A 21,617-nucleotide genomic window follows, 5' to 3' on the forward strand; every position below is an offset into this window, starting at 1 on the left:
ATATAAAATAATATATTGAATGAAAAGTTAAATGCAATATGAAATAAAATACTGAATATTCAAATTAATCAAATAAAAAATCATGTATTAATTATACAATAAATTAAGATAACTAATCCTTAAACGAACCATTCATTTATCTCTGCTATCAGTGTGGCATTAATGACAGTAATAAAGATCATAATGACAATATGGCTCTTATTAAATCAATCAACATCCCGGCTCTAATTCCCTCTGTCATTTTTACGCACGGAAGAGAAAGACAATGCAAAGAAAAGTTCCTCGCATTCTTGTCCTGTCGTTAAGCAAGGGGACAGGTTAAAAGTTTACAAGCGGTCAGGCAGAAGACAGCCAGGTCTCCGCTGAAACAGGACAGGGGTCAGCGCTGATTCCCACAGCCGTCAGGTGGGAGAAAGGCTCAGGAATATCTCAAACTTCAAGGCGGAGGCTAAGTTAGCTTTAATCGAGCATGCGCTTCTGAGCAGAGGATGCTTTACGAGCTCATATCAGCATCGAGTTTATGGCGGACAAAACAAAAAGTCTGTGGAAAAAGGTCACGGAGGGTTTGAGTGTCATGGACAGATGGTCAAAGAACATTTTATGATGGATATTAAGGGTCAAGGAAGGGTCAGTTTGTACAGTGTCATTACCACTCTGGATTGCTTCAGGTTATATTGTTTTACAAAATGTCTTTTTTCAGAAAAGTTTAAAGCAATTCGATTGAGATTTTAACTTCTTTTATGTAAGCTGCCATTTAAATCTAATCTATAATCAGTGGTGTAAAGTAACAAATTACAAATACTTTAATTACTGCAATTGAGTAGTCTCTTTACTAAGTAGTTTAAAAAATGTGTACCTTTACTTTCCCTTGAGTACATTTTAGTGCAGTATTTGTACTTTTACTCCACTACTTGTCTACAGGGATTAAAAAAATAAAAAAAACAGTCCTGTGATTCCTGTCCAATCAAAACGCACATAGAAGGTTTATCGCATCATAATAAACTACCTCAAGACATGGCAATTTATAATTGCAGCAAACTGTTTGGAAGCATTAAAGTGTCCAAGAAGGAGTCCAAAATCTTTACAAGCATTGACCGAGATTGTTTAGATGCATGTCACTGATGAGAAGATGATAGATGTTTACTGTAAATGGCCTTAAACACCCAGCAGGTAAAAGACGTCAATATGACGTCAGTTTGACGTTGTACCCCAATGTCGTTGGGACGTTGCATTTTATTTGAAAATGAAAATCAGGTTAACATCAGAAATCAACATCAGATTGATGTCCATGTCCAAAGTCCAACCTAAAATCAGCTAAATCTCAGTGTCTAATGATGTTACAGCTTGACGTTGTGTGGACGTTACCACTATGACGTCTATCAGATGTTGGATTTTAGTTGCCATTCCTGATGAATAAGTATCAGTATTTGACATCAATATGATGTTGGTTTCAGAACGTCATTTGATGTCATTATTGGGCGTCAAAATAACATTGTCCTTAGACGCTGACTAGACATTGAATTTTAGTCATCTGACATCACAATCTAAATCGTACCTAATATTAACGTCTTATGACGTTGTAAGCAAATATTGCAAATACACAAACTACGATGCTCAAACGATATATTGTTAAATATTTTATTAAAACTACTATGTAAAAAAATCTCAAAGTTCACGGTATGTTTCTTTCAAATACTGAACCCTTTTTATTCTATGCCTATTTATACAGATTTTTATTCTATGGCACCTTTAAATCGTAATTTATGCACTTTCTGTCTGTGCAAATGGTGGTTTGTGTGTGAGGAGGAGAGTACTTTTTAAAAGTTAAAAGTTGTTCAGAGTGAACAGTGTGTACTGAAAGGTTTATATAAACACACAATAACTCAAATGGAAACATGCTGCTTGCCAAGAAACACCATTTTCTACCTCTCACCTTTTATCAGAAATCTCTATTATAATGGTTTTTACAAAACACTCTGAAAGTACTGTGGCAGTTAAGATAATGATAATGCTAAAATCCACACCGAAATTAAATGAAATTATTATTCACTCACTCTAAAGTGGTTTCAAACAAAAAGTTTTATTACTCTATTGAACACAAAAGAAGATTTTTTTTTTTAAGAAAGACGAACTCATGTAACCATTAAAAGCTGGAAATACTACGTTGGAAATCAATCCTTATAGGTTTATAGCTTCCTTCAAAATGTCTTATCTGTGTTTTACAAACAAAAGAAATTCATAAAGGTTTGAAACAAGTAAAGGGTGGGTAAATGATGACTGAATGTTCAGTTTAGGGTAAACTATCCCTTTAATACAACAGTTCACAGAACCAATGAAGTATTTCAGATAACTTGTGTGAACTAACAACATAACAATATTCAAACCAAACAGAAAAAAAAAATATGAAACAAGAACAAGATACTACCCCACAGAACAAACAATACACATATAGCATACTATGAGAGTATTGCTGTATTTTAATTGAACATTTCAAATGTGATGTAGTTTAGTATTCATTAACTAATCTGGTGTTGAGGTACTTCATTTAAGTTTACCAGATCAGCTGACTACACTATAAAGAAGCATACAATGGTTGGACAATGAAAATTAAAGGGCACCTATGGTGAAAAATCTACTTTTCAAGCTATTTGGACAGAAATGTGTGTAAGTATAGTGTATAAACTGTCATATTGGGGTGAAATAAACACACCCAGTCCTTTTTTTTCAAATTTAACAACATAAAAATGGTGGACCAATTGGAGCAGTTTTCAGATCGACCGTAACTTTACGTAGGAGTGCGGTCCCCCCCGCCCACCAATATTGATTGACAGCTGCGCGGATTAACATGTCCGGTAGTCATGTGTATAATCATATCAACAAGACAGGACGAGCGCAAAGCAGCCGGGAATAAAAGGTCTGTTCAGTTTGCTAGGATCATCAATCATCATCAAACGTGATCAAGAGTGAGTTTTACAAGTTTATAATGTTTTAAAACAGTGCATGTGTGTAATGAATTACATCGATTCACTTCAGATTCACCTAATAAGCACAGCCGCGTGTCAGAACAATTATAAAAGAAGATGCTTCAATCCCGGTTTGTGGACGATAAATCAGGTTTATTTTGTACATTAACATAACAGATATCCATACAGCAGTGGATATTACCAGTATCATGTCACATATGCGTGCAAAACCAGTGCAAAGCTTAACGCGCTGTCTCTCTCTCTGTGTATGTGTCTGCGCTGTGAGTGTATGTGTCTGCGCTATGTGTGTGTGTGTGTGTGTGTGTGTGTGTGTGTGTGTGTGTCTGCGCTATGTGTGTGTGTGTGTCTGCGCTATGTGTGTGTATGTATGTGTATATGTGTCTGCGCTATGTGTGTGTGTGTGTGTGTGTCCTCGCTGTGTGTGTGCGTGAACTTTGTAATGACATTGTGTGTGACTCATTGTTGCAACTTCACAAAAAAAAATGCTTCAAATACTGATTGTTAAAAGTTCTTATTGTCGTATTTCTCACAAACGTTACGTGAGATCTGCTTCCTGAGGCAGCCGAAGGCGGCGATTGCTGACAGGCACGTGGGAACGGTGGGCGGGGAGGACTAGTCTTAAAGGCCCAGTACAAAAAATCAGCAACAACCTTTTCCCAGCTATAATATAGACACTTCAAACAGCTATAATAAATAATCTGATGGGTGTTTTGAGCTGAAACTTTACAGACACATTCTGGGGACACAAAAGACTTATATTAAATATGAAAAAAGGGGTAACCTATGTGCCCTTTAAACACCGGCCAATTTAGTGTTAGAGGATTCATGGCTAAATTTGACCCGCCTGGTGGCCAATCTTCATATATTGCACATTCCACCAGTATAATCAGAGTGTGATGGTTTAACTAGCAGAGTAATAGCACAGTTGTGCTTAAAATATTGCAATGCACACAACATTATAGGTGATGTTACTGGTGTGTCTGTGACCAAGATAGCAAGTCTTTGTGTTGTATCAAGAGCTACGATAATCCACAGCTGCCCGGTAATGAGTTGGGGTACAGCGGAGTTGAGGATCCAAGTGCAGTTTAAGAATTAAGAATATCATGAACTTGAAGTTGCTGAGAATTTTATTTCAGTATGCTGATGTATTAAGTAGGGGCGTAGGTTTCTTTTGCGAATCATTCCCTCATAGCAAACTAACAGTAAAATAGGGTATTAAGATTGCAGCACTGCAGTAACTATGGAAGGCTACAGGTTGACTTCAACTGATGTGGCAGAAAATGGTAAGATTTTCTGTAAAATTTACCAAAACAAACACATTTTTTTCAGTGGATTCACTTGGACAGGGAAGGTAAACGGCATTACTCAGTGGTTAGCACTCTCGCCTCACAGCAAAAAGATTGCTGGTTCAAGATTTTTTTCTCTCCACGTTCACATGGGCTTTCTCCAGGTGTTACGGTTTCCTCCAAAGTCCAAAGACATGCGGCATAGGTGAATTGGATAAACAAAATTGGCAGAGTGTGTGTGTGAATGAGAGTGTGTATGGTATTTCCTAGTGCTGGGTTGTGGCATAAAACAAATGCCAGAGTAATTGGTGGTTCATTCAGTTCATGAACAATTTCTAACACCTGGGAATTGTAAATGAGACACTTTTAGTAAAAGATGACTTGGCGGCTTGAATATTTTAATAAAGCAGCTTGAATATTTTATTAAAGGTCTGTTACTATATGTACATTTGAAAAACAGCAACAAATAAAATTACCTCTGTGGTGTTTAGTGCTAACATTGCTGGAGCCACACCACAAACCCTTCTCACACAATAAACAGAATCGAGCCAAACTGTGGGTTTAATACCATGAACCAAAGCGAACCATGGTACTGATGTATTGTTACACCCCTAAACATCAACTGCATTGATCAAATCCCTTCTGTAAACCGACAGCTGAATGCTGAATCTCCTCTTGTGACCTTCACCTGGGTAACCATGGCCACAAGAAGAGGAGGCAATGTGTATTTGTTCACATTAAAATCTTTCACAGCAATCTCTAGGCAACACTCCACATACTTCACATTTTTTAATCTGATTTTTCAATCTAGCTGTTAGCCCTATAAATAAGTGTGGCTATAATCATCTTGACTCATGCATGGTGTGAAATCCACTGGAATGGGTGCTTAAGATAGGCCAATATGTTTGTCTAAAAAAGAAGCACCTGCTTTCTTCAAGAGCTGCAAACAATAGGAGGGATTTAGAAGCTAGTTGGACATCTTTTTATCTTGCCATCTGCACATGCCACTAGTGGTCACTGGCCAAGAGCCTTCTGCTTCTCTTAGAGTTTTTGTCTCGTTTCTAATCCAAATATTTAAAAATTCTAAAATAAAGAGGCATTTTCTAGACAAGGAAAAATATTGTCTTAATTCAGAAATAATAAGCCAAAGATATGTTTTTCTCTAAAACAAACAAAATAATCTGCAAATGGAGTAAGCTAAATAATCTTGGCTTTGTTGAGAATAATAATAAGATTATTTTGTTTGGAAATGAAAATGTCCAACTTCCAATCTAAAAATCAACCTAAAAGTCAACCAAATATCAACGTCTAATCTTGTTGCACTTTGACATTGTGTGGCCGTTACCACTATGACATCTATCAGATGTTGGATTTAGGTCACTTTCCAACACAACCTAAAATCAACCTAATATCAACATAACTTGGCGTCGTTATTGGATGTTAGCTAGACGTTGAATTTTGGTCATCTGACGTCATGACCTAAATCTAATCTAATATTAACGTCTTATGATGTTGTGTGCCTGCTGGGATGCTACACTGCTAAAATAAAACTTTGCTAAAGTACAATAATGCTTTTTATTTTATTCAATTAAAACATTTGTTTCTTTTTTATCTTGATTTACATTTTTTTGTCAAATACAGCCTATTTTACTACAACATTTATCTACAAATAAACATTTGGAATTAGCAGATTAAAAGGGTATATGCAGACAGACTTATAATTTTAGCCAGCCAGCCTCATCGCTTCCATTATAAAAAAATTTCATTATAAAATGTCCATGTTTAAGATCTGATTTCTTTAAAAATCAGTGATCATCACTGCCTTATAGATATACGATATAAAGTGGCTATCAGAACGGACAAGAAGCACTGCATTAAATTACATTTCCACCCGCCATGCAGGGCTCTGTGATTTGGGGGAAATATCTAATTTTGATTTTTTTTTTTTTTGACAGGTATTGCGATTTCGATTTAGTAAGATGGCAGTCACACATTTTCTCTGGGTGGGGGAAGTTAAATAATACATATTTTATGTGATTTGATTTCGATTAATCGAACAGTCCAACCACAGTCTTTAAAATATGACAGTTATTTTACCCAAGTTTTTTCAATGGAATTCCTGCGCTAGCCTGCTGATCCTGATGGCAGTAGCTGTTACACGGCCTCATTTTTCGCTTGAACAACTAAATAAATGCTTAAGTCTATTTAACGAAATGTATTGCAATTACATTACAACATTAATGCTGTAAAAGGAACCTTGTGAAATTGAAAAAGTCATATTAAGCTTTCACCGGAAGTTTATCATTGGCTGAAAAACACTAGTTGTGCATATACCCCACTGATAAGCGATACTATAAATCAACCGCAGGAATAAATTAAAGAAACAGCTTCTATATGGTTTAATTGTAATTTAAGCAACTTAATTGTCTGCTGATTTTGCTCTTCTTTGTTTGGTGATTGATCATCGTATTACACAGATCAATACTGGATATTGAAAGCTGGCCCCTCTTGACTTTATTGATATCCAATACAGTTTATATTAGATTTTCTTCCAGCCCCCTTCTGTTATGACAGAAAAAGCTCAGCACACACATTCACGTGTCACAACACATTAGAATAATAAAACATCCAAGAAAGAATCCGAGATTCAAGGAGAAGGCCTTGTGAAGCTGTTACCACGGCAACGGGCAAACTAAAAATAAGAAATCAATCAACAATGAAGGGCCTAAGTCACATTCAGCTGCGTTATCTGTAGAGGAGATGTCAAGCAGCTTTCGGCAGAAGCTTTGTGTCCTCCCTGCAGGTTCCTGGCCCACGGAGACAAAGGGTTTCATGTATAACCATGGACGAGAGCTTTATAATAAAGGAGTGCAACCAACAAACACAGCAAACTCTCTTTTAATCACACTGTTGGAGCCGAATGTTGAATTTAAACTCAGCCTCAAAGGGCTTCAGGAAGAGGAGCTGACAGGCTAAAATGTTAACAAGAATGCAAGAATTTGCTTTGATATGGATGTGAAATGAAAATTCGAAAGCATCTTTAGGCCTTCTACACAACCAGATAATACTGTTCGGCATTTGACTGCCAAATGCCTGCAAAGGAGGTGAAATATTGCTTATTTTTGTTATTTTACAAGCTCTTTCGAAGAAACGTTGAAAATACTTGGAAGTTTACTGTTAATATCCCAATTTTAATGCTTTAATTTAAACCATCAGTGATATTCAATAATAAGAATATGTTAGTTTTGACCTGGTAATTTGATAATCAATGTCAACTCCTATAAATCTTATTGTAAAACAATAATCTTCATTCTGCTGACGTACTGTATGCTGGACTATAAAAACCTAAGTTTAAAAGTCTAAGTTTAAAAGGGTAGTTTGATCTTATTTTGCATTCAATTTACACTAAATATGATTTTTAAATGAAACTGGTCCTTGTTGAGGCGGCTCATTTCACTGTGGCGACCCCTGATTATTAAAGGACTAAGCTGAAAAGAAAATGAATGAATGAATGAATGAATGGTCCTTGTTGATTCATAAAATGGCCACCAGCACTTTGGTAGTCTTTAATAGCAAAACAGTATTAATTCTGTGGCTCCTGATAATTGTATCTTAGGTCTTATGATGCAAAACGATTGGTCTATGCAAGAAACTGTGCAATATTAATAATATTATTATCACTGTAATAATCAAATCCACAGCTTTGGCAAAGAATTCCAAGATTGATCTGAAGTACTCTTTAAAATTTGAAGTCCGCAAAATGGCTTTCACAGAGATGATACTGAAGTACCGACTTTTGGTTCCCCAAAGACCGTTTCAGTCAATAGTTCTTAAACAAACATTTTTTTTCTTCAGATTGAAGAACAATCTAATGATCCAATGAATCCATTTCTTTATCCTTTTGTGGAATGAAATGATTCATTGATGTAAAAGGTTTTTCACAGAGCTGCTGATGCAAATACAGACCTTAATTTTTTACCCCTTTTTTTCTTTTCTAAAAGTGAGCACAAGCCCCTTGCCACACAATGACTAACAGTGCTCAGCATAATTGAGTACTTTGCGTATTTTACCGTAAAAAATACGGTACAAACAGTAAAACTGATTTCTCATTTTTACAGTAAACTACTGTATTTCATTAATTTATAGATATAATATATCTGTATTTTGAATTACCAATATCTACACATCGTTTGTTAAACAGTTAGACAAGTTAACACAGCCATATGCAGGTGGAGATGAGAAAGTTACATAATAAACCAATGCTCATCACAAACAACTTTTCCCACAAGCAGAAAAGTGTATTAGTTAATAGAAGGTGCTCATTGTAATTTACACAGCTACTTATTCATGAAATAAACATTGTTTATCAACATTAGATGTAACATAAATCTGTAATGTACATACTGTAACTGATGGGGAAACAACTAAAAAGATAGTAATGTAATAATAGTCCATAGTAATGTAAACAAAAAGCATAAAAAGGGATGTGCCATGCAGGGAATTCTGGGAAAGTCAATTTACGGTTATTTGCCATATATACAGTATTAAGGAAACATACTGTTAACCAGATTACAGATATTCACAGTAGCATTTTCACAGTTTTGTACCGTTGAAATCATGGCCATTTTTTACAGTGTAGGCAATGTATTTTGGTGCTTTTAAACAAAGCAGATTTATTAAACAGATATATGTATAAAAATAATATTTTAGTCACCAAACATATTTTTGTTTGCTTCTCTTGATTTTTCCTCTTTTTAAATTTGTTTTTAATATTTTTGTATAACATATAAATTTGGGTGTACTAGTTTTTGGAAAGTTATCGTAAGTTACTTTGTAAGGTAAGCCCCAGATTTGGCTTCAGTACTGACTAATCTAATGTATATGAACAAACATAATATTGTATAGCTTCCTATTAAAAATAAGAATTTGAAATATAGATTTGTGGGGGTGTACTTATATATGCTGAGCACTGTATTTGTGGGATGAAATGAATTTGTTTAAGCTCATATGTCACTGTTTAACAGGAAGCTCATGCTGTGAACATGCTCAGGACTGTTTGCAGAGGCTGTATTCTGTATTGATGTTAACTTCAATGTACAGATCAGTCAATTCACATTATATAACCTCAATGTATTGTCAGAAGCCATTGGTATTCTTTTTTCTTGACTGTCAAAGTGCCTGTCTCAATGAGAAACATGATTTTAAAAAAATCATCTTTAGCGTTCTCAAGAAGGAAAAAGTTCATAATCTACTGTATGTCATAATTTGGGAAACTATCCCCTTTAATCAAGGTTTGATTAAATATTTTAAGCAAAACTATAATTGTAGTCAACCCATCCAAATTGCAGTCCCAAAAATGACCCTTTAATTGATAGTTCACCCAAAAATAAAAATGCACTCACAATATTTACTTTCCTTCAAGTGTTTTTAAACCTTTATGAGTTTATTTCTACTGTTGAACACATATTAAGAAATTTTGCAGAAAATCTGTAACCATTCACTTCCATAGTTAAAAAAAAACATACTATGGAAGTCAATGGTTACAGGTTTCCAACTTTCTTCAAAATATCTTCCTTTGTGTTCAACAGAAGAAAGAAACTCTTAAATAAAGGCTTAGTAAATGTAATGATAGCATGTTTATTTTCAAGCAAACTGTCATTTTACTCCTATACAGTCTCACATTTTGTAACCCCCCTCCACCCCTCCAAAAAAAGGGAAGCCAGTCAGTCAAAACCTCTTTCAAGAAAGAGAAAGAGATGTCTCCTTACACACTACATGAAGACTGGCTGATGGCGGCAATGTAACAGAGGCTATTCTTATCTCCTTCAGATTAACTTCCAATTGTTTTGGGCAAACAAAGGCAGCATCTTAGGAAACCACCCCCTAAAGGTCCAGATGGTCACCGTCCAAGACCCCTGACCTAAAGGCTCCGCCAGGGGACACAACTGCACATGCCTTCAGCACCGAAAGGCCACCCAGCAAACCTTGTCTTTTCAGCCAATCAAACATGGACTCACACTTTTATAAGCTCTAAGCTCGCGCTGATAAAGTGGCAGCTTAGCCAGTTGGTCTGGCTTACTAATCACCCTAGAGTGGTAAATTAGAAGCAGGAGGAACCAGATTGAATTACCACTAAAGGCTGATTGCGTAGAGAGTGTATAACATAATACCTCACCAATACCATCTTGATTAAAACCTGACCCTACTTGAGCCTTGGTGGTTTCCTTTCCATTTCGCCTTCAACTTAAAGTATACATTTTTTCCTTCTCTTTAAATGTGTACATTAACATATGCATAGTCAAAAGCACAGACTTTCAGAGTAAACTCATTAACACAAGCTATCAATGCAAAAAAAGTTAGGATCAGTTTTTTCGGTCCCACTTTGTATCAAGTGACCTTAACTATATGTACTTACATTACAATATAAATACAATGTACATAATTTGTTCATAATTGTGAATGACTGGTACTATTGAGGTTGATCTGGATGAGTTTAGGTGCTATGTGTAGGTTTAAGATTTGGTTAAGGTTTAAGGGATGGTCAACAGTGTAATTATAAATGTAATAACAGAAATTAATTACATATGTAATTCTTAATCAAAAACCTTTTTAATGCCTCCATATGCTACTTTTTATGCAGCTCAGATTTTCTTTTTAAGTTGAAAAAATGTGAACATATATGATAAAAATCTCCACATCAAGCACTTTTTGACAGCTTACCAAAGACAAGCTAGTAGCTAGACCTGTCATTTCCATAACAACAAAAACAACAATAAAAATGGATATGATGCAGGTAGATATACTTAAAATTAGGCCTGGGCGATACAGTCACTATCGGTATTTATTGACCGAACACCATTGTCAATAAAGATTAAAAAAATTTGGTATGAAGGCTATAGTTATCTTAAAATGTGGCTACTGAGCGTGCGCCTTGGAAGCAATGCCAATAAGCTAAGTTGTCCAATGGAGGCACGCAACTTGAACGACATGCACATGGTAGCAATGCGCATATGTTGTGCAAGTGGGGCACATGTGACTTGGGCACATTTTCATGCGCTAATTGAAAAACATCTGAACTTTTGCAAACGCCACGAGTCACTTGTCACTTGTCACTTTAGGTCAGAATAACAACACACGTTAAAATGAGTGCCTTGGCTAGCAGCAGTGAAGGGATTGTAAATAAAAAAGGATGCAGGATGTCCCCAGAGTGGCTTTTTGGTTTCTTTTCTTGTGCATCCCAGCAACTAGCACCCCATCTGAAAGATTTTTTTTAGCATAGGGGTAATGTAGTCAACCAACTTCACAATTTGTAATGTTGCAATATGTATTTGAATAATGATAGTTAGTTATATTACTTGAAAACTCAGATTTGATTATCATAATTTGTGTTGTTGACAGAGTTTGAGGTTTACTGTATCATTATTATTCACACCTTAAAGTTTGCTTTGGTTGTTCAGCGTTTACACCTTACCATTGCACACTTTGTAACATTTTATTTATCAAGTTTAACCCTCTACTGCATGCATTATGAAAATCTATAAAATAAAAAATTGCCTTTTTTTCTTTTCTTAAAATGGCTTAACTTGAAGTGCCATATGGCAACATCCAACATTGGGTATAACTTAGAAATTTCAAATTTAAAACTTTCCTTATAATTAATAATTTTGTTGTTTGAAATGATTTAATTGTTGCAGTATTATAAGCTTTAACACAGAACTTATAAATGACATGCTTTCCAACAACTCATATTCCAATAGCTTTCATTTATTCCATTATTTTTTGCTGAATATTATTAAAAACAAACCTGATATTGTATTATCTTGTACACAACACATAAATATAAATATTTTCTCCAGTAAATATTATAACAAATAAATAACAAGTCTAGTATATTCAGATGCATCAGAATAATGTAGCTACTAGCTAACAATGTTTATGTATATTATACTATATCCTATACTACACCTGTTTTAACTGCCTCTGAGCTAACTAACCTGAACTGTCTCTATCAAATGTCCAGTCTGCATCATTCTTATAGTCACTAAAACCCATCTCATCCTCACTTTCATCTGCAGGAATAGCCAGTTCTGTCCTTTCCTTCTTTCACTTACCAAAGAACATAGTGGTGCTCTCTAATACACTGTTCCTTGTATTCATATCTATTTAAAAGTAGTATTGCTATTAAAACCAGATTTTATCCATGATGCAAATGTCATTAACATACAACTAATCAACATTATATTACTAGCATTCATCTTGTTATTATTACAACTAGCTAGCTAGCTAACCCATTGCATTATTGCACATTCCACTTTTGGACAGTGTTGTCATTTGGCAACACAAACATTGATCGATTTACAAAAAACTAATTTGATTTAAAACAATTTGAGTTGTGAATATGTCATCATAACTTACTGGAGGTGATGTTTCAGTTTTTTTTTTTCTGACATAATTTGATCCTTTGTTTTTATTGACGGTTACATTTACATTCAGCAACTACTCACAATAAACGATAGTCTGTCAGAAATCACCCTAAAGAAAAACACAGCATGTCATGTGACTTAACCAAAGCACATCATTGGCTACACTAAGGTCTTCTCTTTCCAACAACAAAAAAATTCATGTTGGTCTTAGAGAAACAGTGGCAGGGAAGTAAACATAAGTATCATGTTGCCATATGGTGACACCGTGCAGTACAGGGTTAAGAGTCTCTTTAACACGTATGCTATTTGCCTTAGTAATGTTGCTAAATGAAAATAAAGTGGTTAAAATAAAAAAAAAACCTAATATTCCTAAACGTATTGTTAAAAAATATTAAATATTTATCGATACCGATTGATATGAAGCATGATACCGTGATTTTTTATTTTTTTTGCAATATCGCCCAGCCCTACCTACAATACTAGATTCTAAGGAAGAGGAGCTCTATGATATGAGTACAAAACTCTATCATTATACATGATAAAGAAGCTGTGTATTAGACACAGATTAGATGAATCTTTGGTTGTTCAGGTAAGTGTATCATAAATTACTTGTAATTGTAGTACTAGATAATGTAGCTAGCATTAATGTTCTCACTTTGCCATAACCTGTTAATAACATCAGCTGTCAACAAGGGCGTTTAATATAGTTGAAAACCTAAATTCTAATTTCTTACCTGAATATAAACAAACTGCTACTTATATTCTAATTCAAAGGAAATACTAAAAGGAAAAGTTCAACCGAAAATGACAAATTACTCAGTATTTATTCAGCCTCGAGTGGTTCCAGACTTTTTTATTCTGTTGTACACAACAAAGATATTATAAAGAAAGCTGAAAACCCTTAAGCATTGACATCCATAGTAGGAAAAGCAAATACTATTGAAGTCAATGGTTACATGCGTCTAGATTTCTTCAAAATATCTTATTTTGTGTTCAACAAAAGAAAAAAATGTATATCTGGAACAACTAAAAGGTGAGTAAAATGATTCATTTTTGGGTGACCTATCCCTTTATTGTTACAGGAAAAAGTAATGTATTGTCTGAAGATGGTCCAAAAAAAAAAAAAAAAACAGATCAAGTGTCACATATTTTTTTTAATGAAATGAAGGTAAAGTAAAAGTAAAGTAAAAATGAGTACATCAATATCCTGAAAAAATATGTGCTTCAATAGACAGCATAATACTTGCACTGCCATTCAGGATCAAGCTACTCAGTCCCTACACATCTACATATTGTTTGACTACAACACTGATATTAGCACTGATCTACCTTATGTGAAACATATAAATCCATTTTGTATGAATAAGGCACAAAATGAGTAGGAACACTACTAACAAGTTATTTCTGAGGTTATATATTTATAGTGCTATATGTTCCTATAGTTTTTTTTGTCAGCTGTATTTAAAGGGCAGTTAGCATTTACTACTCTTTCTGATTTAGACCTAATTGAATAACATAAAATGTTATGAAATATTTACATTTACATTTAGTCATTTAGCAGATGCTTTTATCCAAAGCGACTTACAAATGAGGACAAGGAAGCAATTTACACAACTATATGAGCAGCAGGGAATAAGTGCTATAGACAAGTTTCAGGTGTGTAAAGTCTAAGAAGCAAAGCATTAGTAAATTTTTTTTTTTTTTTTGAGAGAGTACAGTTAGTGGTATAGCTAGAGAGGCAGTTACAGATTTGGAAGGAAAGTGGAGACTAAATTGTTGAGTTTTTAGTCGTTTCTTGAAGACAGCAAGTGACTCTGCCATTGTGATGCAGTTAGGGAGTTTATTCCACCAACTGGGCAGATTGAATGCGAGAGTTCGGGAAAGTGATTTCTTCCCTCTTAGGGATGGAACCATGAGGCGACGTTCATTCACAGAACGCAAGTTTCACATAAATCTGCAGAAGTGAGAGCAGATAAGAAGGAGCAAAGCCAGAGGTCGCTTTGTAAGCAAACATCAGAGCTTTGAATTTGATGCGAGCAGCAACTGGCAGCCAGTGCAAACGGGTAAGTAGCGGAGTGACATATGCTCTTTTGGGTTCATCAAAGACCACTCGTGCTGCTGCGTTCTGAAGCAGCTGAAGAGGTTTGATAGAATTAGCTGGAAGCCCGGCTAGTAGAGAGTTGCAATAATCGAGTTTGGAGAGAACAAGAGCTTGAACAATGAGTTGAGCTGCATGTTCAGATAGGAAGGGTCGGACCTTTCTGATGTTATAGAGTGCGAATCTGCAAGATCGAGCAGTTCTAGAAATGTGGTCAGAGAAGTTTAGGTGGTCATCAATCGTTACTCCAAGGCTTTTTACCATTTTGGATGCAGTAATGGTTGCCCCATCCATCTGGATTGAAAAGTTATGGTGTTAAGTCGGGTTGGCAGAAACTTCAAGCATTTCCGTTTTTGAGAGGTTAAGCTGAAGATGATGATCTTTCATCCAGTGTGAAATGTCTGACAGGCAGGCTGAGATGCGAGCTGGAACCGAGGAATCATCAGGGTGAAAAGAAAGGTATAGCTGGGTATCATCAGCATAGCAGTGGTAGGACAATCCATGTTTCTGGATGACTGGTCCTAAAGATGTCATGTAGATGGAGAAGAGAAATGGCCCAAGAACAGAGCCCTGAGGTACCTCATTGTTTAGATGCTGTAGGTTGGACACCTCTCCCCTCCAAGACACCCTGAATGACCTGTCAGAGAGGTAAGATCTGAACCATTGAATAACAGTGCCTGCAACACCCAGTGAATCAAGTGTAGATAGCAGGATCTGGTGGTTTACAGTGTCTGATAAAGCAGCTGATAAATCTAGCAAGATGAGGACAGATGATTTAGAGTCTGCTTTAGTCAGTCTGAGATCCTCCACGACCAAGAGCAGGGCAGTCTCAGTTGAGTGGCCTTTCTTAAAGCCAGATTGCTTGTTGTTCATGAGGTTGTTTTGAGTAAGAAAGTCCAGGACTTGATTGAACACTACTTTCTCCAAAATCTTGGCCATGTATGGAAGCAGGGATACCGGTCGGTAGTTTTCAAGTAGCGTTTGATCTAGGTTGTGTTTCTTTAGCAGTGGGGTTACCCTAGCCTGCTTAAATGAAGTAGGGAATAACCCAGAGTCAAGAGATGTGTTAATTATGTGAGTCAGAGTTGGTATTACAGCAGGGGAAATGGCTTACAAGAGATGAGAGGGAATGGGATCAAGCAGACAGGTGGTTGCATGGCTAGATAGCACCACCTCAGACTCAGAGAGCTGGGAAAAAGAGGTGAGTGTGTGGTGTTGGTGGTGTATCTTGCGTGTTTGTTGTAGGTGCAGCAAATTGAGCACTGATTTTTGCAATATTCACACCTGACATAGTAAAAATGTGACTATGATATGCAATAGACTGAGGTCGGAAGTGGGACATTTCACTGTTGAAATTCCGAATCTGAATATGTCTGGAATGCAGCAGCATTATGTTATACATTTCCCATTAATTAACTCCAAATGGTGGTTGCCTCCATCTGAAATCCTGTGACGCACAGCAAGCTGTTGATTATACCACTTATTCTGTGGTCATTTGCCAAGTTAAAATCAGTTATCAGTTATGACATGATAGTTTCCTACTTTGAATCAGTGATAGGCAAACAGACGGAAAGGGAACAGACATAAGAGAGAGAGAGAGAGAGAGAGAGAGAGAGAGAGAGAGAGATTGTGTGTGCATGTAAATGACATGATCAAATCTAAAAGCTCATAGTAACATGTTAACTACCACTCCGCACATCTTTGTTAGCATATTAAAGCGTTGGTTAATGTCTACTGGTTCCCTGATGAAGCACATGTCTGTGTCCTTGAGATTACACAGAGAATGTAATGTAAATGTAAATAAACAATGTCTCTCTCTCTCTCTTTGTTGAGCTATGCGCACACCAATATCCCCTTTTATTTGTCAGTAAAAGTTCAATGAAAATGTATCATAATGTTTGAAAATGTATCAATGTTTCAACAAATACATAAAGCAACAAACTGTTTTCAAAGCTTCCAATATAACGAAATATTTAGCAGCACAAAATTCCACAATATTATGCATTTAAATATCTTTTTAATCAAGTGCAGCCTCAGAGAGCAGATGAGTTTTTTCCCCACACAAAAGACAGCTAAAAATATGTTTTTAGTAGGGTTGGGCGAGGTCGACCAATTTGGCATTGTACGATGTCTAATGTGACATATCGTGATGGACGATGGCATCGTCGTAGTAGGCAGCGGTCAATTAATTATTTATGAATAATTAATTAATTCATAACAAATTAATTATTTGTAGCCTACCGTTTCAACTACCTGACCCACATGCTCTTTGTTTACTTATAACCAAATCATAAATAAAAAAAGATAATTTATACACAAATTACCACCTGTCAATCACTTTTTTCTGCAGGACTCTGGCATGAATAGGCAGAGTGATCTGTGTCGTTACAATGGCGTCGACAAACTTGGTTGGTAAAAAAGGTGCACAACCAACAGGAACCAAGCAACAGTATCTATAGTTTTCCCTAAAATTACTAAGTACACGCATGAAAGCGAAAGATTGAAGCTTTGTACTGATGCTGTGACATGATACCTGATAGATTCAAAAGACAGAAGAGACATTAAATAAAGACAAGATTAACTAAATATCACGTTTAACAACTGTAGTGAGATGCGATCCAGCGGTACATCCTTGACAAACTGTCCGACGTGCACTGCTCTTTGGGGTTTTGTGCTCAAAGCACCTGCTGACTGCTGGAGCTCAGATGAGCGCATATGCTGCAGCACATAACCGAGTGTGTGTGTGGTCACGTAATATGCGTTTTCAGTGAAGGAGGAGGGCTTTTCAGAAATGCTAGATGAAACGTCAGTGTGGACGTGGATCGTTTTCGTTCTAAAAGGCCATTTTAAAACTAAGACGCATTAGTGTAAATGGGCCTGTGTGTATTTTTCGCAAGCGGGTTGCTGCTGCGACGGGATCGTCATGTCTATCGGGCATCATCTATCGACCCAACCCTAGTTTTTAGGTATAAATAAATATACATAAAAATGTATCAATTAATAAATATCATAATGATATCAATAAATATGCATTTTAAAATGTAAGGCCAATATTGCTTTCATGCTGCAGACACATTTCTGGTCAAATTTTGGACAACAAAATTATAAATTCCTAGGCAGTAATTCCCTAACTCTTGTGGGTAAAGTCTTTTCTGATTGAAAAAAATATATTATTTTATGTGATATTTGTATACTTTTGCTATTCTTCAGAATATCCCATGATGAGAAATGATTATTAAATGTGAATAAATTATTTTTTGGGGTCTAGGTCAGCAGAAACTTTCTTCACCTTGACTTCACGATGAAGACCAAAGTCAAATGTATGATAGCAAATACAGCCAACCGTTTGGTTTCAATTCTGAGGCGTATTTTCAGTTTCATTACCAAATGCATGTTTAGGAGACCAGTTTTCTAATAGCTGGCTTTTGACTTAGGCTCCGAAGTGTCTGTGACCTCTAAGGCCACAGAGCAGAAATGTTCAGGGGGTGGGAAAGAATGAAGCTGTGAGGACACAGGAATGTGACCAAAACGTTGCCTTTAAACCTTCAGGTCATGGGACCTTGAAGGACATCAGATGAATGTCCAGTTTAGATGGGAATGTAGTCAAGATAAACTGGTTTACAGGCACTGAACCAAAACTGTAACTTACTATAGGATTCCTTGTTTATTTATGACTGAATAGGAAACTTTAAATGATCACTTTGTTTATCAGTTTAGCTAATTAAGCAAATATATCAGGTATTTGACACTTTTTGAAAATAAGCTAATTTTGTTTAACGCTGACCAGTTAAAATATCCAAAACAACATTCCTAAAAATAAAAGTTTCAAAAGGTTTTCATATTAAGACAATATAAGAACATATAAGAACAGTTCTTTGAACTGTTAAAAAAATACATTATTTATATATTTCTTTTTTAAACAATGTATAGAAACATTTGTGGGATAAAAATGTCACAGATCATCACAGATGCTAAATAGTAAGCCTTATTTTTAGAGGTTTATACAGTTTTACAGTTTATACAATTATACAGTTTTCCTTCAGCATTCATATTGGCATAAGCGTTTCAGTCTTCTACTCAAATCTTCAGTTTAATGACTTGTAACAATCTTAAAATGGAAAAAGTTATTAGAGAGCATTAAAAGTCTGTTCTTTAAACCTAGAATGTTTTATTACTATTATTATTATTATTATTACTAGTACTCACCCCCATAACTAACATCAGCAAACCAAAACAAAGCCTCTGTATACATATACATACACAAACAATAATAGCCCAGCTATCAGTTTTGACAACATTGTTATCACTTGAATCAAATGAGGGTGTAATCTTTTAGTTAGAAATGTATGGCCCCCATGGTGTGATTTAACGTTGATGCATGACCCCTAAACACATTAATGTCACATTAACATCAGGCTAAGGTATTTAACTCATCGTAGAAATTATTGATGGCATCATGACCATTTAATTAAGAATGCAACACGGAGAAAGGTTTGCGTTGTATTATCTTTTCACATTTACAGTCCTGTAAGCATCTATATGTTTTCTTACATGATGCTGATAAAGTTAAAGATCCATGATATGCTATCAAGCTTCATAGCTTTCTTGCAGATATTGCGTAATTCTAGAAAACCAAGCACAGAAAGTAGTCACGCTTTTTCATGTGCATCTGAAGTAGTTTTGCCATCAGTCTTGACTCAACCTTGAACCTAATAGGTAGCGTTATCACGCAATTGAAATAAAATGAAATAGCACCGTTCAGTATAGCCAGTACTTACCGAATTAGGTGAGCAGGTTATCGCTTTCGTCCAGATGTGTGAGCTAATCTTTCTCTTGCTTCTCTTCAGCTGATTTCACTTCATTTTGGCTCTCTCGCGCACTGACTGACTGCTTGGGAAGCTCGATATGACGTCGGCTGGACTGACTGTACGTTCTGTCACGTCACGTACCGTTTGTTTTCAGCGTGTTTATCTGCGCAAAACATCCAGCTCTGTGAAATTAAACTAGGGACGAACTAAGGTTTTATTACTGTTTGTGATTTTAGGATGTTCAAACTGTATACTTAATTAATTAATGTATTTTCTAATGTAATCACCCTAATTCTAACTAAATCGGCATAAAGCACAGTGAGGCAAGCACACAATTTCTTAATTGTGAAATATAGTGGACAAATACAATTGCCCATTTCATAATTTGCCAATATCAGCTGTTTACATCTTTCATTACTAACCAACAAATAGCCACGTTTTCTCTTGTTGCACACTATTAGATTGTGACTGGGGACAACAAAAAACCATATTGTGAACAATGGATTAATTAAACGAGAAAACTATGGGTTTTTTTCTTTTATTTATTTGTTTTTTTATTTTATTTTATTTTATTTATTTATTTTTTGACATTTCAAATGTCTTTAATGTTTATGCAATTCCCAATCAATACAATAAATGTTTAAAAACAGTTAAGTCAGTGTAACCTTAGTATGCATTTTTAAATATATTAAACACTATAAGCAGAGGATAGGCTCATATTCATAGGTCTAAAATTTTAACGGGACTGCAGCGCCTACTGCTGGACATTTAAGTGAAGCTTCATGATTTTTTTTTCTTTTTCTTTTTCTTTTTTTTTTTTTTTTTGAAGTGACCTCAAACTCAGAGCCTTGCTAAATTCAATGGTCGTCAATCTCTTAACGGGTAACAGTGACGGGGGCATACTTTAACATACATAACAAACTACTTCATTTTTCAAAGTCATTTTTTTCATGCATCACTCTGCAGTCTTCATAAACAAGCTAATTAAATAACTTAAACTCAAAATAATCTTCCATGTTAATTTATTTAACAAGTAAATTTGTATTGTTGTAAGATAACACATTTTTAACATTCAAGTACATCAAGCCACATTTTTGCACCTTTAGACTTTAACAGTTACAGTTGAAGTAAATTTTTTGCCCTCCAGTTCATTGGAAATAAATTTTAAGTTATCTTTAACAAACCAAGGAAATTTTCACAGTTTTTTTCTGTATAAAACCAAAATAATTCTTCTGGAGTCATAAGTTTTATTTCTTAAAGTTATTTTCTTACAGTTTTTAATTTTTAAAAATGCCGTGAGATTGCGTTGGTTATACAATAACTTACTAACTGCTTACTAATGTTATTAATGTAGAGTTAATGTATATATATATTTATATATATATATATATATATATATATATATATATATATATATATATATATATATATATATATATATATATATATATATATTTTATTTTTTTTTATTTTTAATTTTTTTTAAAGGTAGTTGTTTTTTATGGTTTTATTATCAAGGTATTTTTCTAGTACTGGGTTGCAACTGAAATGGCATCCACTGTATAAAGCCTATGCTGGATAAGTTAGCGGTTCATTCCAATGTGGCGACCACTGATGAATAAAGGAACTAAGCTGAAGGAAAATGAATGAATGAATTATCAAAGCATGTTATGTTCAAAATTAATGCTACAGATTATTTCTGTTTTCTGAGAGGTTTCATATCAGAACATGGATTCCTGAACGTGTCATAGACTGCAGTCTATCAATCAAACTACAGTTGAGTCTTACATGTGTCTGTGTTTGGCATGTCTTTGTTGTTGTTCAGCCTGACATAATGACAGCTGAGATTTTACAATATGACATGGGGATCATGCTTGCACTGTCCGACAAGCTACAATCATAAAGGATGATTCAAAATTGCAATGTGTTTTCTGTTGATTTGTCCTACACTGTTAAAATTTAGGTAACACATTTTGAAGAATAATGCTACCTATCAGATTGTTCTTCCATTGTAAATT

General features: G+C 35.2%; 1 protein-coding gene across 1 annotated transcript in view; it reads right to left on the reverse strand.

Annotated features, from left to right (window-relative positions):
• The window catches only part of greb1l (GREB1 like retinoic acid receptor coactivator), a 119,733-nt gene extending 100,074 nt beyond the window's left edge, over nt 1-19,659 (reverse strand). The window contains exon 1 of the mRNA XM_056472812.1: nt 19,570-19,659. The gene's annotated coding sequence lies outside the window, so the exon portion shown is untranslated. The remainder of the gene's footprint in view (nt 1-19,569) is intronic.
• Nucleotides 19,660-21,617: the final 1,958 nt, after the last annotated feature.

This window comes from Danio aesculapii, chromosome 2, assembly GCF_903798145.1.
Source record: "Danio aesculapii chromosome 2, fDanAes4.1, whole genome shotgun sequence".
In the NCBI taxonomy this organism is placed as follows: domain Eukaryota; kingdom Metazoa; phylum Chordata; class Actinopteri; order Cypriniformes; family Danionidae; genus Danio; species Danio aesculapii.